We start from the raw sequence: 13977 nt of genomic DNA on the forward strand, positions 1-13977 counted from the left end.
GATGAACAGAGGTTAGTGTTCTCCTCCAAGTGTGTTGAGTCTGATGAACAGAGGTTAGCGTTCTCCTCCAAGCGTGTTGAGTCTGATGAACAGAGGTTAGCATTCTCCTCCAAGCGTGTTGAGTCTGATGTACAGAGGTTAGTGTTCTCCGAGCGTGTTGAGTCTGATGTACAGAGGTTAGTGTTCTCCTCTGAGCGTGTTGAGTCTGATGAACAGAGGTTAGTGTTCTCCTCCGAGCGTGTTGAGTCTGATGTACAGAGGTTAGTGTTCTCCTCCGAGCGTGTTGAGTCTGATGAACAGAGGTTAGTGTTCTCCTCTGAGCATGTTGAGTCTGATGTACAGAGGTTAGTGTTCTCCTCCGAGCGTGTTGAGTCTGATGTACAGAGGTTAGTGTTCTCCTCCGAGCGTGTTGAGTCTGATGAACAGAGGTTAGTGTTCTCCTCTGAGCGTGTTGAGTCTGATGTACAGAGGTTAGTTTTCTCCTCCGAGCGTGTTGAGTCTGATGAACAGAGGTTAGTGTTCTCCTCCGAGCGTGTTGAGTCTGATGAACAGAGGTTAGTGTTCTCCTCTGAGCGTGTTCAGTCTGATGAACAGAGGTTAGTGTTCTCCTCCGAGCGTGTTGAGTCTGATGAACAGAGGTTAGTGTTCTCCTCTGAGCGTGTTGAGTCTGATGAACAGAGGTTAGTGTTCTCCTCCGAGCGTGTTGAGTCTGATGTACAGAGGTTAGTGTTCTCCTCCGAGCGTGTTGAGTCTGATGTACAGAGGTTAGTGTTCTCCTCTGAGCGTGTTGAGTCTGATGAACAGAGGTTAGTGTTCTCCTCCAAGCGTGTTGAGTCTGATGTACAGAGGTTAGTGTTCTCCTCCGAGCGTGTTGAGTCTGATGTACAGAGGTTAGTGTTCTCCTCCGAGCGTGTTGAGTCTGATGAGAAGAGGTTAGTGTTGTCCTCCGAGCGTGTTGAGTCTGATGAGAAGAGGTTAGTGTTGTCCTCCGAGCGTGTTGAGTCTGATGTACAGAGGTAAGTGAGGATGGTTTGAACATTTACAGTATTTCACATTTATTTCTCTTGTTTACCACATGATGCCACCAATTCCCGCTCTCTCCACAGTGTTTTGTGTGTAGGCATGGGTCAACCCTGGCGTAAATGTATGCTCCTTTTCCTAGTATTTCTTTTTTAACCACAGTTTCGGGATGAGATGTTGCGCATGCACATTTCAGACGCATTTTTGTGTGTATTTAAATGAGGCCCCTGGACACGTCACACAGGCAGCACTGTCAGGTCTGTTCATCAGAGGGTTAAGAAGTACCATCAGCCCCTCTCAGACTTCCGCTGGTGTACTACAGCACGCCTCCTGAGTGGATGCATTATCAAACAATGGTACAGCAGCTGCTCCTCCCACAACCGGAAAGCTCTAAAGAGAGGAGTGAGATCAGGACTCATCACAGGCAACACGCCTCCGTCTTTACTGGAGCCCTGTCTGACATCAAGCCTGAGGAAGTCATCTGTTCAGGAAACTCCCACCTGGCCGACGCTTCTGTTGCTCCAGTTACAAGAGCATTTCACCCATAACAATAAAATGCTCTTGTTTCCCCATTCACTGTTCGTTCTCTCAGCTCCACTGAACACACAAGTGCACTTTGGAGTTCTACAATTACAGACTGTTGTCCAGCTGTTGTTCTGCATACTTTGCGCTGCAGCGACACTGACGTGGTGGTGGTGTGTTAGTGTGTGTTGTGCTGGTGTAGAGTGGATCAGACACAGCAGTGCTGCTGGAGTTTTTAAACCCTGTGTCCACTCTCTGTCCACTCTGTGAGACACTCCTCCCTCGTTGGTCCACCTTGTAGATGTAGAGTCAGAGACAGTAGCTCATCTGTCGCTGCACAGTGTGTGTCGCTCGTCCTCTAGTCCTTCATCAGAGACACAGGACGCTGTCGGCTGGATGTTTTTGGTCGGTGGACTGTTCTCAGTTCAGACACTGAGGGGTTTAAAAACTCCAGCTGCACTGCTGTGTCTGATCCACTCTACACCAGCACAACACACACTAACACACCACCATCACGTCAGTCCCACGCTGAGCTCTGTATTCAGCATCTCTGCGCAGTTCTGTGAGAAAGTACCAGGTGCTGAGGCACACATAAAATCTGCTGATTGGTTCATTGTTGTTATGCCAACCCTAGAGATGAAGATGATTGGTCAGTGATTTTATTTTAATTTATTTTATTGGTGTCTCCAGCAGACATTTACGAAAGTGGAACAGAGGGCCAATCAGGTTATCAGAGGTTATCAGAAATAGCAGGGTCTGTACACAGTGGACATGTCTCTGCTGGCTGTGTGTGAGGGACGACAACCGAAGACATCCAAGGGAACGTATTTACTGTTTGGAGAAAAAGACAAACTGAAACCGAGGTCTTTTTTCCTTTTTCTGTTCCAGATCCCAATCAGCAGCCTGTTGTTCAGTGACAGCGCAGTATCACAACCAACAAGAAAGAAGCACTCTAAAATAAGCCTCATGACTGTTTTGCAGATGTGAACAAAAGCCACTTTGACTGAGCAGTGTGAGCTCTGTGTGTGTGTTAGCTTAGCCACAGCCAATCCTCGGAAAAACGCACTGATTACCTAACCTCGGAAAACAGGGGGAAAACCACCGTCCCCAGGGGAGACGTGACTGTTGACGTAAAGCCCACTCAGCCCTGGACTGTCATGTGTCCTGTAGCTCCATCACCGTCATCGCAGTGTCATCGAGTGAAGATACAGCTCACACATCTCCTTACAGGAGCCGACTGTCATTTCTACAAACAGACTCTGGACTAGGCATGGGATGGGGGATCTAACTCTATTGCAGTCTTGCTGTTTGTGTGAATCCCACTTCACCACTCATCCCTTGCCTCTCTGTTTTGCCTAGAGGTGGGGTGTTGTGAAAGAGGGGTAGGGACGAGGGGTAGGGCTACAGCAGTGGTGGATACTGGTCTTTCAAGGAGGGGAAGCTCAGTTGAGGCCTACATCATAAAATGTGTGGGTTTATTTATACGTAAATTCTACCCTCTGTTCCTTTTTAAGAAAATGATCTGTGACCCTGTCGTACCAACAAGGCGTCTTTTCCAGGGACTGGACTAGTGTCCTCTCAATGGCCAGCAGAGCTAGGCTGCTTAAAGTCTCAAATTAAATAGAAGAGAATGTGGTGGATCTAATTAAAACTGCAGCTCTTTTGAATAGAAAATTGCATGAATTTAAATCCCAGTTTCGTTATAAAAATGATTAATTGTTCGTGCTGAAATGTTGCCTCTGACTAAGGCACTGTTTTCCGAGTGATGTCAGGAATGCATTTCCATATCCTTCATTTGCCCTGTAATTCATTTGTGTCAATGCTGTTAAAAAAAGCAGTGATTATAAATGAACACATAAAGCAGCATTAAGAAAAGTTGGGCTGAAGCTCCCAAAGCTTCTTTAAAATATTCATAACTCATACTTTTTTAGTTTTGGTTTTAAATGAGTATAAGAAGTACTTCAAAGATGATCATGTGTTTGTAAAGAGAACGGATTAAAGCAGAGGACTCGTTAAATAACCTGCTAAATGACATGAAATATCTGCATACTTTATTAGCCCCCTCTCCCCCTGTTCCTCAGCGCTCAGGACCCCCACAGAGCAGGTGTGATGTGGTGGTGGATCATTCTCAGCGCTGCAGTGACACTGACGTGGTGGTGGTGTGTTAGTGTGTGTTGTGCTGGTGTAGAGTGGATCAGACACAGCAGTGACTGCTGGAGTTTTTAAACCCTGTGGTGTCTTGAACTCTTTCCTGGGACGGCTCTTGATGCTCCACTCAGGAGCCCATATTTGATGTGAAACTTAAGGACCCTGATACAGCACCAACATCTGGAGTAGGAACGTTTCTTCATTTGATCGCCCAATTCCCTCTCTCTCTCTGTATCCACAGAGAATCCTGGAGTGGTGTTTGGTTTGTGAGAGGGTTGTTATTCCTTCCTCACAGTGGAACACAGATCTGTTTCTTAAAGAAAAGTCTGTGACCTGCTTTGGTCCAAACCCCACAGCAGTGTTCTCCCCCTGTGTAAACAGCCCCTGTTCAGAACGCCCGCTTTCAGCACCTGTTCCTTTAAATGATAATGAGCCGCTCGCTGTTCACCCCGACCCCGAGCGCACAGCAGTGAGGAGCGAGGAGCAGAAGCTCTGGTTTTTAGCCGTTTTCACTCTGTTCTCTTTTTCTCCGTTTTTACTCAGTGCTTGTTGTGTCTGTTTTGCTGTGTTTAACCTCGTCTTTGCGCTCTCACATAAACACGGGTCCAGTGCTGTGATTGGACAGACTCAGACGAGGGGGCGGGGCCATTCTAAAGTCTCTGCACTTGACGTCAGAAGCGAAGCAGAATCAGAACGACTCGTTTTATCCCACATTTTCTGACTTAGGCTTTGTTTATAATATGTTCCCTGTAATGGACCCAGAACAGGCCGCGATTACTGCATAATCCTCTCAGCAATGTCCCGAGTATTTGTGTCAGAACAAAGCCAGCTCGATGGTCCTTTATTCTATTGCTCCCAGGAGGAGCTGGGAATGCTACGTTTGCAGGTTTGGGAACAGAGCTGCTGTGGTGCAATCAAACAGCACAAAACAATGGCTCTGTGCAATACCTTTTAATATAGAAGCCTTTAGAAGAACACTGCAGAGCAGCACTGGGGACTTTGTTCCTAATGTAATCTCAGTCTGTTTTCTCCTTGTCGTGATGTCAGCACTCGAACCTGTTCACTATGAGCTTTTAACTGAGGTTAGAAAAAAGGCCAGACTTTGAGCATTGTGGCCTTGGGCTCATGTGCAGCTGCTCCAGTGCACCACATTTCATCTTTTCCTATGGAAATTATACAGCTTTCACTAAAATAAAGATAGGAACAATGCTGGGAGGCTTTATACATCCCCCCCAGCCCACATTTAGCATTAAGCATGGCGATTTAGACTCATGTGCAGCTGCTCCACAGTGCCCTGGTTTATTGCATGCTTTTATTTAGATATTCTGTGGATGGCTTAGACTATATTTTGGAACATTGCTGTGAGGATTTGATGGCCATGAGAGCATTAGCGAAGTCAGGAACCAATGCTGGATGATGTGGTAGTTCTCCACTCAGACTCATCTCAGTGGTGTTGGGTATAAATTCACCACTGTTTGACCTTGACCTCTCTGTGTCTGCGTGGGTTTCCTCCGGGTGACTGTCTGTGAGGAGTGTGGTGTGTTCTCCCTGTGTCTGTGTGGTTTCCTCCGGGTGACTGTCTGTGAGGAGTGTGGTGTGTTCTCCCTGTGTCTGCGTGGGTTTCCTCCAGGTGACTGTCTGTGAGGAGTGTGGTGTGTTCTCCCTGTGTCTGTGTGGTTTCCTCCGGGTGACTGTCTGTGAGGAGTGTGGTGTGTTCTCCCTGTGTCTGTGTGGGTTTCCTCCGGGTGACTGTCTGTGAGGAGTGTGGTGTGTTCTCCCTGTGTCTGCGTGGGTTTCCTCTGGGTGGTTGGTAGGTGGATTGGTGACTCAAAAGTGTCCGTAGGTGTGAGTGTGTGAGTGAATGTGTGTGTCACCTGTGAAGGACTGGCACCCCCTCCAGGGTGTATTCTCGCCTTGCACCCAGTGATTCCAGGTAGGCTCTGGACGCACTGCGAACCTGAACTGGATAAGGGTTACAGATAATTAATGAATGAATGAATGGCCTTGGGCTCAGGTGCAGCTGCTCCAATGTGTCCCCAGTGGGTGAACAGGACATTGGCTGAATTCACTCATTGTACGGAGTGTCTATAAAGGGTTGGACGTATAGCGTTTTCCTTTTCTTCTCTGTACACAGCAATGATCCGTTCTCTCTCCTTCTCATCATGCACCGGGAGTGAGGGCAGATGTAGTGAGTCACTTCATATTTGCCACGTGAGTGGATGTGAGGAGCAGGGGTTTAGTTGGCTCTTGTGTACCCTTTAATTCTTAATTAATTTCAGGGTGGAGCAGTGATTATTCACGGGAAACCTCCCCGAGAGAGACATCTATCTCCACATTGACTGGGGCTTTGTTGAGTTCTGGGGGCTTGTGTAATGAGTCTGCCATGTTTCTACAAGATGAAGCACAGGGTTATTTAATGAACACTCCCCTGTAAAATCTGTCTGAAGGCTGAGGTTAGGAGGTTAAATCACGCTCCGTCTCGAAAGTTCAAAAGGAAAAACTTCTTCATTAGTGGCTCGCTAATTAGAAAATAATCCACGTTCACCAGTGGCTAATCAGCGATAAATGACCAGCCTCATCAGTGACGGCAGCATAGCAGTGTCTCTATTAATGCGCCCTAATCACAACAACAATAACAACAACAACAACATGCAGAGTGGGTTTAAACGTGTTCCTTTCGTTATTTGGTTTTCTGTTTCTAATTCCTGAGAAACTACAGTGTTGAGTTCTGCAATAGGAAAACGGAGAATGATTATAAAGAAAGGTACACGGACCTCTGGGCCGACCAAGCCCACTTTCATTTAGGTTTCTCAGAGCTCTATGTTCCTGTCGTTGTAGAATTCAAAACAGTGAATTGTATAGTCCTCCGTTTTTCTATTTCACAATTAGAAACCAAATAACGAAATGTACAGGGCCCAGTCTACGTGATTCCCAGCTGTTGCTGAGGCAGTTCAGGCAGTTGCTAGGCGCTGTTGCTATGTCACTAGAATACATCTTTGTTTACTCACTGGTGGTTGCTAGGTTGTCACAAGAGTGAGTGCTGTTGTGCTGATAAGGATTTGCTAAGACAATAGGGTATCCCAGTTGGTTTCTAGGGCAGTTGCTATGGTATCCTAGGTGAATGTAAGGTGATGCGAGGCTGTTGCAGTGGTTGTTAAGGTGTTGTGGAATGGATTGTTTATTCTAGGTGTGGTTTATGGGCTCAGGTTAAAATGATTTTATTTTTACTCAATCTGTGAGGATCCTCAAAGGAAATAAAACACACTCTGTGTTGTAAGGAGTGTGGTGAGCGGGGTCCGTGACCTACCGTAGATATACAGATGTTTTAACTGGAATCACCTTCGCCATGTGACCACAGTCTGCAGCTGTAGAGCACCCCTTTATCATGTGATAGTGCTGAGGTTTAAAAAGGGAACGCCTGTAAAATGTCATGGTACATGTAAAAGTCCCAGTGCTGAACACCTCTCGTCCAATCAGATCACTCGTTCAGAACTAGCCAGTGTTTTTTGCTCCTGGGCTCCCCCTACATTTGCATGGTGTAATTCACTTTCACAGCACTGTCCTTAAATCAAGGTGGGGGTGGTCCCCTACCCTCTTCCAACAGTTACATAGTGCAGTTTCTGCGGTGCTGAGCCCAGAGTATGAACAACAGAGGCTCTACTACAGCTCAGTGGAGCATCACGATGATTCTGAAGCTATAATTGCAAGGTTAAAATTCTACTTTGGGATTCTCAAATATTTCTTTAAAAATCCTGACAAAGATTTAATGTTTTATTCAATCATCGACTCATGGATTCAGAGGTGAGCAGTGAGCAGCAGGGAGCTCAGCCTTGAGTTTGGGCCGGAAGGGTAAGAAAAAACATGAGAAACATAATTTTGTGTAGCACTGCTGTGGGATTTCTAATGCTGTGTTAGCGCTGAGCTAACGGCTCCATTTCACACTGAACTGAGGCTTCTGAGGTTAAAAGATAATCTACATTTAATCTGAATCTTGTGTAAAAGGTATAACATGTTGTGTGTGTGTGTGTGAGAGAGAGAGAGACTGCAGAGAAAAGGTCTTGGAGTGTTATGGTGGCTATGTGTAGCGCTGCTGAGCAGGTCCTGCTTTATGTTTGTCTGTGTTATTGTGTGATTCCCCAGTGAGCCCACTGTGGACCTCCCACACAAACACACACACACACACATATCTCTCTCAATATGTGATGTATTTGAGTGTTAATATAGTGTGTGTGTGTGTGTGTGCGCGCACTGTACATTATGCGTGTTAATGCCTCTCCATTAGAGAGGAGCGTGTCTGAATTACAGGTGAATGTCTGGGATGATGTGAAACAGTGCAGCGCCTCATTAGCTCAGTGTTAGAGCTGCAGTGTTAATGAGGCTGTGGCCAGGAATCAAACACACCACTGTTCTGCAAACTCTGCTGGACGCCAGCCCAGAGGGTCCCACACACACTCAGCCATAGTTATTCTGGCAGGATAACTCATTACATAAGAAAGAAGAAGTAGGAAGATTTGTTTATTGTATGTTCTCGATATGCTGCTACCTCAATACCACTAGAGCTCAGCACACTTGGAGGAGAACACTAATCCCCCAGTTCTGTCACGGAGTACCTTTCAGGTTCACTGACATGGGGATGTTACAGAACCACCTGATAAAAAGGCTGTGATGATGCGCTACTCACTTTACTTGTTTTTTTCATCATTAAATAGTCATGAAATGCTGTCTGAAAAAGACGTCAGCTAGAAGGCAGCATCTGTTGCTCCACGGGTGTACGTACTCCTCTGCTCTGATTGGGCCTTCAGAGGTTTACTCCTACCACCGGCAACAACTCCGTACATGACACACGCTGGTTTTTACATTTTTACAGCTTTGAACATCTTGGAAAGAACATTCTTCTTTTTTGGACGTGAGAAATCAATGCCCATTTCCCAAAAGCAGAAGCACAGCACGTGTCCAGTGTGCATCAGTCCAGCTCAGATGAGCTTCGGCTCTGGCAGTCCGCAGGGAAAGGAAACAGCAAAAGAGAGAGTTAGAGAAAGAGAACAGAGAGACGGAATAAAATGGAGAGTGTGGGCAACAAAATAGAGTCACACAGAGACAAAGAAAAACGGAAGTGAGAATAGAGAGAGATTAAGGCTAAAAGATATTGTGAAGAAGGGAGAGAGAAATGAGAGCAAGAAGACAGACAAAAAAGAGAGAATGAGAGAGAGAGACAAACTAAAAGAACAGAGAGGTGGAAGATGTAGAGAAACAGGAAACAGACTGAGAGAGAGAGAGTGTGTGTGTGAGAGAGAGGGATTGGTCTAGTAGCTGTAGCCGGGTGATGTGTGTATTTAGAGGCTGACCACACAAAGCAATAAACAATGTGCCATCTTCAATAGCGCGGGGCACGTCTGCGCAGACGGCCTTGTGGAATGTAATAAAAGCGTGGGATGATTAAAAGAGTGAAAGGAAAGTAAAGAGATGAAAGCTTTATTCTGAAGGCTGTGTAACTGTCTCATTGAGGACGGACGATGTTCTCATTGCACACCTGGAGACGTGAGGAGACGCACTGCGGAGCTGCGACTGTGTATCTGCAGATAACACACAGGAAAGGCCTCGCACCCAAGCACCTGCCAGAAACCCTGCTTAGACTCAGTGGATTTGCATGGTGTGGTGTTCAGGAGAAATGGTGGCAGCTGATCTCCGTGTGTGTGTGTGTGTGTGTGCGATACCGGGAACTTTGGTATTGATCCGATACCAAGTAAATGCAGGGCCAGTATCACCGATATCGATACCGATACCGCTACTCTTCGCCACGTGACTGTGCAACAGCGAAAGACGGGGGGGCTGCTCTGCGCTACTCAGTGCTGAGTCACACACAGACAGAGAGTAGAGTTTGATGAATCAACGTTCGCAGCAGCGGGACAGAAAAAAGCTTGAGTATTTATCATTTTACACGAGTATTGTTCAATGCTAATACCAGCGTTGGTATCGATATTTGAATCGATCCGCCCACCTCTAGTGTATACAGTGCCCTCCATAATTATTGGCACCTCTGGTTAAGAAGTGTTCTTTTAAACAATAAAGGACAACAATGCAAAAAAAGAGAACAATCTAAGCTGTAATTCAAGTGCCTTTATTTGGTGGAAAAATAATCACACATTAAGAAGTAAATCTTTTGAATGAAATCATGTGTGCCACAATTATTGGCGCCCCTGGTGTTCGTACTTTGTACAACCTCCTTTTGCCAACAAGACAACACTTCATCTTCTCCTATAACTCTTCACAAGATGGAGAATACAGAACGAGGGATCTTTGACCATTCCTCTTTGCACAACCTCTCTAAATCATCCAGAGTCCTGGGTCTTCTCCTGTGCACTCTCCTCTTCAGCTCTGCCCACTGGTTTTCTATTGGGTTGAGGTCTGGGGACTGAGGTGGCCATGAGAGGAGCTTGATTCTGTGCCTTGTGAACCATTTATGAGTAGATTTGGCCACATGTTTAGGATCATTATCTTGCTGAAAGACCCAATGACGACCCATCTTCAGCTTTCGGGCAGAGGCCACCAGATTCTGATTCAAAATGTCCTGATATTTCAAAGAGTTCATGATCCCATGTCCTTTCAAGATTCCCAGGTCCTTTGGAGGAGAAACAGGCCCACAGCATCACTATCCTCCCCGAACTTAACAGTGGGCATGAAGTGTTTTTCTACGTACTCATCCTTGGTGTTACGCCAGACCCACTTCGAGTGTTTGTTGTCAAAAAGCTCTATCTTGGTCTCAGTTGACCAAAGCCCAGGGTCCCAGTTAAAATCCCAGTACCGCTGGCAAACTCTACCTGTTTACGAGTACAACTCAAAAGGCTTTCTCCGTGCATGCCCCCAAACAGCTTGTTGGCATGGAGATAGCGCCTGATGGTTGTTATGGAGACCTCGTTACCCCAAGACACTACCATTTGATTCAGTTCTTTTTACTTCTCTTACCATCCTTCTCACTGTGTGTGGTGCGAGATACACTCTTCCAGGTTTGTCACAGTTCCAGATGTTTGTCACAGTTCCAGATGTTTTGAACTTTCCGATGATTGCTCTGACTGTAGGTGAGGGCATCTGCAGGTGAGTGGCTATATCCTTGAAGCCATTGTCTGATTTATGAAGGTTGACACTTCTGCTTTACTCGAATAGTGTGTTCTCTTGTCTTTCCCATGTTTAAGAGTGAGTGAGAGAAATAGGCCTCTGTATAACACCATGTTTATACCCCAGGGAAACAGGAAGTGATGAATTACTAATTAAAGGTTCCTAGATACTTTGATCCACTTTATTCACTACAGTAGAAATGACATCAATGGATCAAATACATTTATTTCCAAGAAATGATTAAGGGTGTCAATAATTGTGGAACAGGTCATTTTATGGGAAATAATTACTTAATTATAATTGAGTTGAAATTTGCTGTTTTCTAAATTAATTTAGAGTGAGGTAATGCGTCTGCAATAAAATCTAGGGGTGCCAATAATTATGGAGGGCACTGTAGCCCAGCGGCGATCGCTCTAAGACTGCAAGGGAAGCTCAGCTTCCCCTAAACTGTAAAAAAAATAAGTGATCAAATATATACTGTTGTGTACATGTCAGTGAATAAATATGTACTACAACACGCTCAACTTTTGTTCAGAATCAGTTTCTTATCACTGGTAAAGACACGGCTTTCCTCTCAATCATTCCCGCAGCTTCACAGTGCTTTAAACAGTGAGGACACTGAGCATCCACAGAGTTCAATAACGAAGCAGCGAAGTGCAGCGAAACGAGACGAGTCATTGGATAAATGCTGGGCTTTGTCCCGCCCATCGGACGCTCAGCGTCTCTGGGGGTCTATGGGGCAGTGGGCTGGCCTCGGCTGGCCCGGACGCTCAGCTTCTGCATGATGATTGGATGATCTGTCTGAGGCTGAATCCCTTTTTGATTGACAGCGAAATGAGCGAATCAGCGATCCTTTGGTGTAAAGATCCGTGGGAGCACACTTCACATGGGCCAAGGCCGTTTAACACACACAGCTTGTGCACTGGCCATCCACTAGCACCAAAGCCCTAAGGTTTAACTAAAGATACATCACATGTCCAGAAACATCTGGACACAGTGGGTATAAGTTCTGCAGAAAGGCTTCACACGGGATGCTCTGAGGTATGTGATGTAGAGTTAGGGCTGGGCAATTGATCAAACTCCAGGTGACTGTCTGTGAGGAGTGTGGTGTGTTCTCCCTGTGTCTGCGTGGGTTTCCTCCGGGTGACTGTCTGTGAGGAGTGTGCTGTGTTCTCCATGTGTCTGCGTGGGTTTCCTCTGGGTGCTCTGGTTTCCTCCCACGCTCCAAACACACATTGGTAGGTGGATTGGCGAATCAAAAGTGTCCATAGGTGTGAGTGTGTGAATGTGTGTTGCCCTGTGAAGAACTGGCGTCCTCTCCAGGGTGTGTTATTACCTTGCGCCCAGTGATTCCGGGTAGGCTCACCATATATATATATATATATATATATATATATATAACACAGGTAGAAAACAGTACCTCAGGGATGAAGCGATAGGCGTAGTCAAAAATCAGGCAGAATGTAAATACAGAAGAATACAAACAATACCAAAGGGACGAGGCAAAATACGTAAACCTAAACAACAAAAAAGGAGTAGGCAACAGGAGATCTTCAGACAAGTTTCAAGAGACCGCTTTGTACGCTGGGACAAACCACGGCAATGAATAATACAGGGAATGGAGTATTTATAGGGATACAAACAGGTGTGCATGATTAGAATTCTGGTGAGTGAGACTGGTGGATAGTCATGTGACTGTTTGGTGCATTCTGGGAAATGGAGTCCTGGGATGTAGACATGACAAAAGAATGGGAAAATTCGGCAGGTAACGGGTGAAGAGCCTATTCTTAGGTTATGTCCGGGACCCTCATTCCTATGGAATTTTCTTGGGGAATATCCTTGACGTTCCCAGCCTGTTGTTGGAATATCTAATATTCCATTATGGCCTTCATGTAGTGGAGATAAATAACTTAAAAAACATCAAACTATCTATTGTATACGACCCCTTATTACTCAAGGGTACATGTCTACTTTTCTGCATAGTCTTTGAACTAGCAGCTGGAACATTGCACTGAGGATCTGATGGCATTCGGTCTCTTTATAAACATTGGTGAGGTCAGACTGATGTTGGAGGATTAGACCTAGATCTCACACACACACACACACACACAGCTCCAACTACATCAGTGCAGAGAGCACAGCCCCAGTGCTCCACAGCACAGCGTTGGGGACTTTACAGCCTTCTGGCCCACACTTCAGTGTCTGGAGCGTCCCGTTCAATCGTATAAACAGTGACGCTGCTTTGTACAGTTTTGAGTGTTTACGATAAAGTGGCCACTATTTATTAGAACTATGAACTGCTGTCTGAGTTTGTGTTCATCCCCTCAAGGCTGGAACACTTAATAAGATGAGATTTTAAAGATAACGAAGCTTGTATAAACCTCTAAATGGGGCACAGAAAAAGGCCCACGGCGCCATGTTTAATTCAATCAGCCTCTTACATAATCCAGCGGGCAGACCCCTGCTTCCAGGCTTTTATTTTGAAAAATAGTGGCCTTATCATGTTGGAGCATCACTGATAATAAAAACTGGCTCCAGAAAGGGGCATTAGGAAATAGTTTTAAATATCGATCAGCCATACCATTATATTCCATATACCATTATATTATATAGACCACCTTCTTGTATATTCTGTAGTACATCTGTTGCTCTGCATACTTTGCTAGCCCTGACACTCAGGACCCCCACAGAGCAGGTGTGATGTGGTGGTGGATCATTCTCAGCGCTGCAGTGACACTGACGTGGTGGTGGTCTGTTAGTGTGTGTTGTGCTGGTGTAGAGTGGATCAGACACAGCAGTGCTGCTGGAGTTTTTAAACCCTGCCTCCACTCTCTGTCCACTCTGTGAGACACTCCTCCCTTGTTGGTCCACCTTGTAGATGTAGAGTCAGAGACAGTAGCTCATCTGTCGCTGCACAGTGTGTGTCGCTCGTCCTCTAGTCCTTCATCAGTGACACAGGACGCTGTCGGCTGGATGCTTTTGGTCGGTGGACTGTTCTCAGTCCAGACACTGAGGGGTTTAAACTCCAGCAGCACTGCTGTGTCTGATCCACTCTACACCAGCACAACACACACTCACACACCACCACCACGTCAGTGTCACTGCAGCACTGAGAGTGATGGGTGGGTTGGGATGGCGGTCGGTGTCGTCTCGAATGAGATGTCCAAAACAAAT

The sequence above is a fragment of the Hoplias malabaricus genome, chromosome 6, assembly GCF_029633855.1.
Source record: "Hoplias malabaricus isolate fHopMal1 chromosome 6, fHopMal1.hap1, whole genome shotgun sequence".
NCBI lineage: Eukaryota > Metazoa > Chordata > Actinopteri > Characiformes > Erythrinidae > Hoplias > Hoplias malabaricus.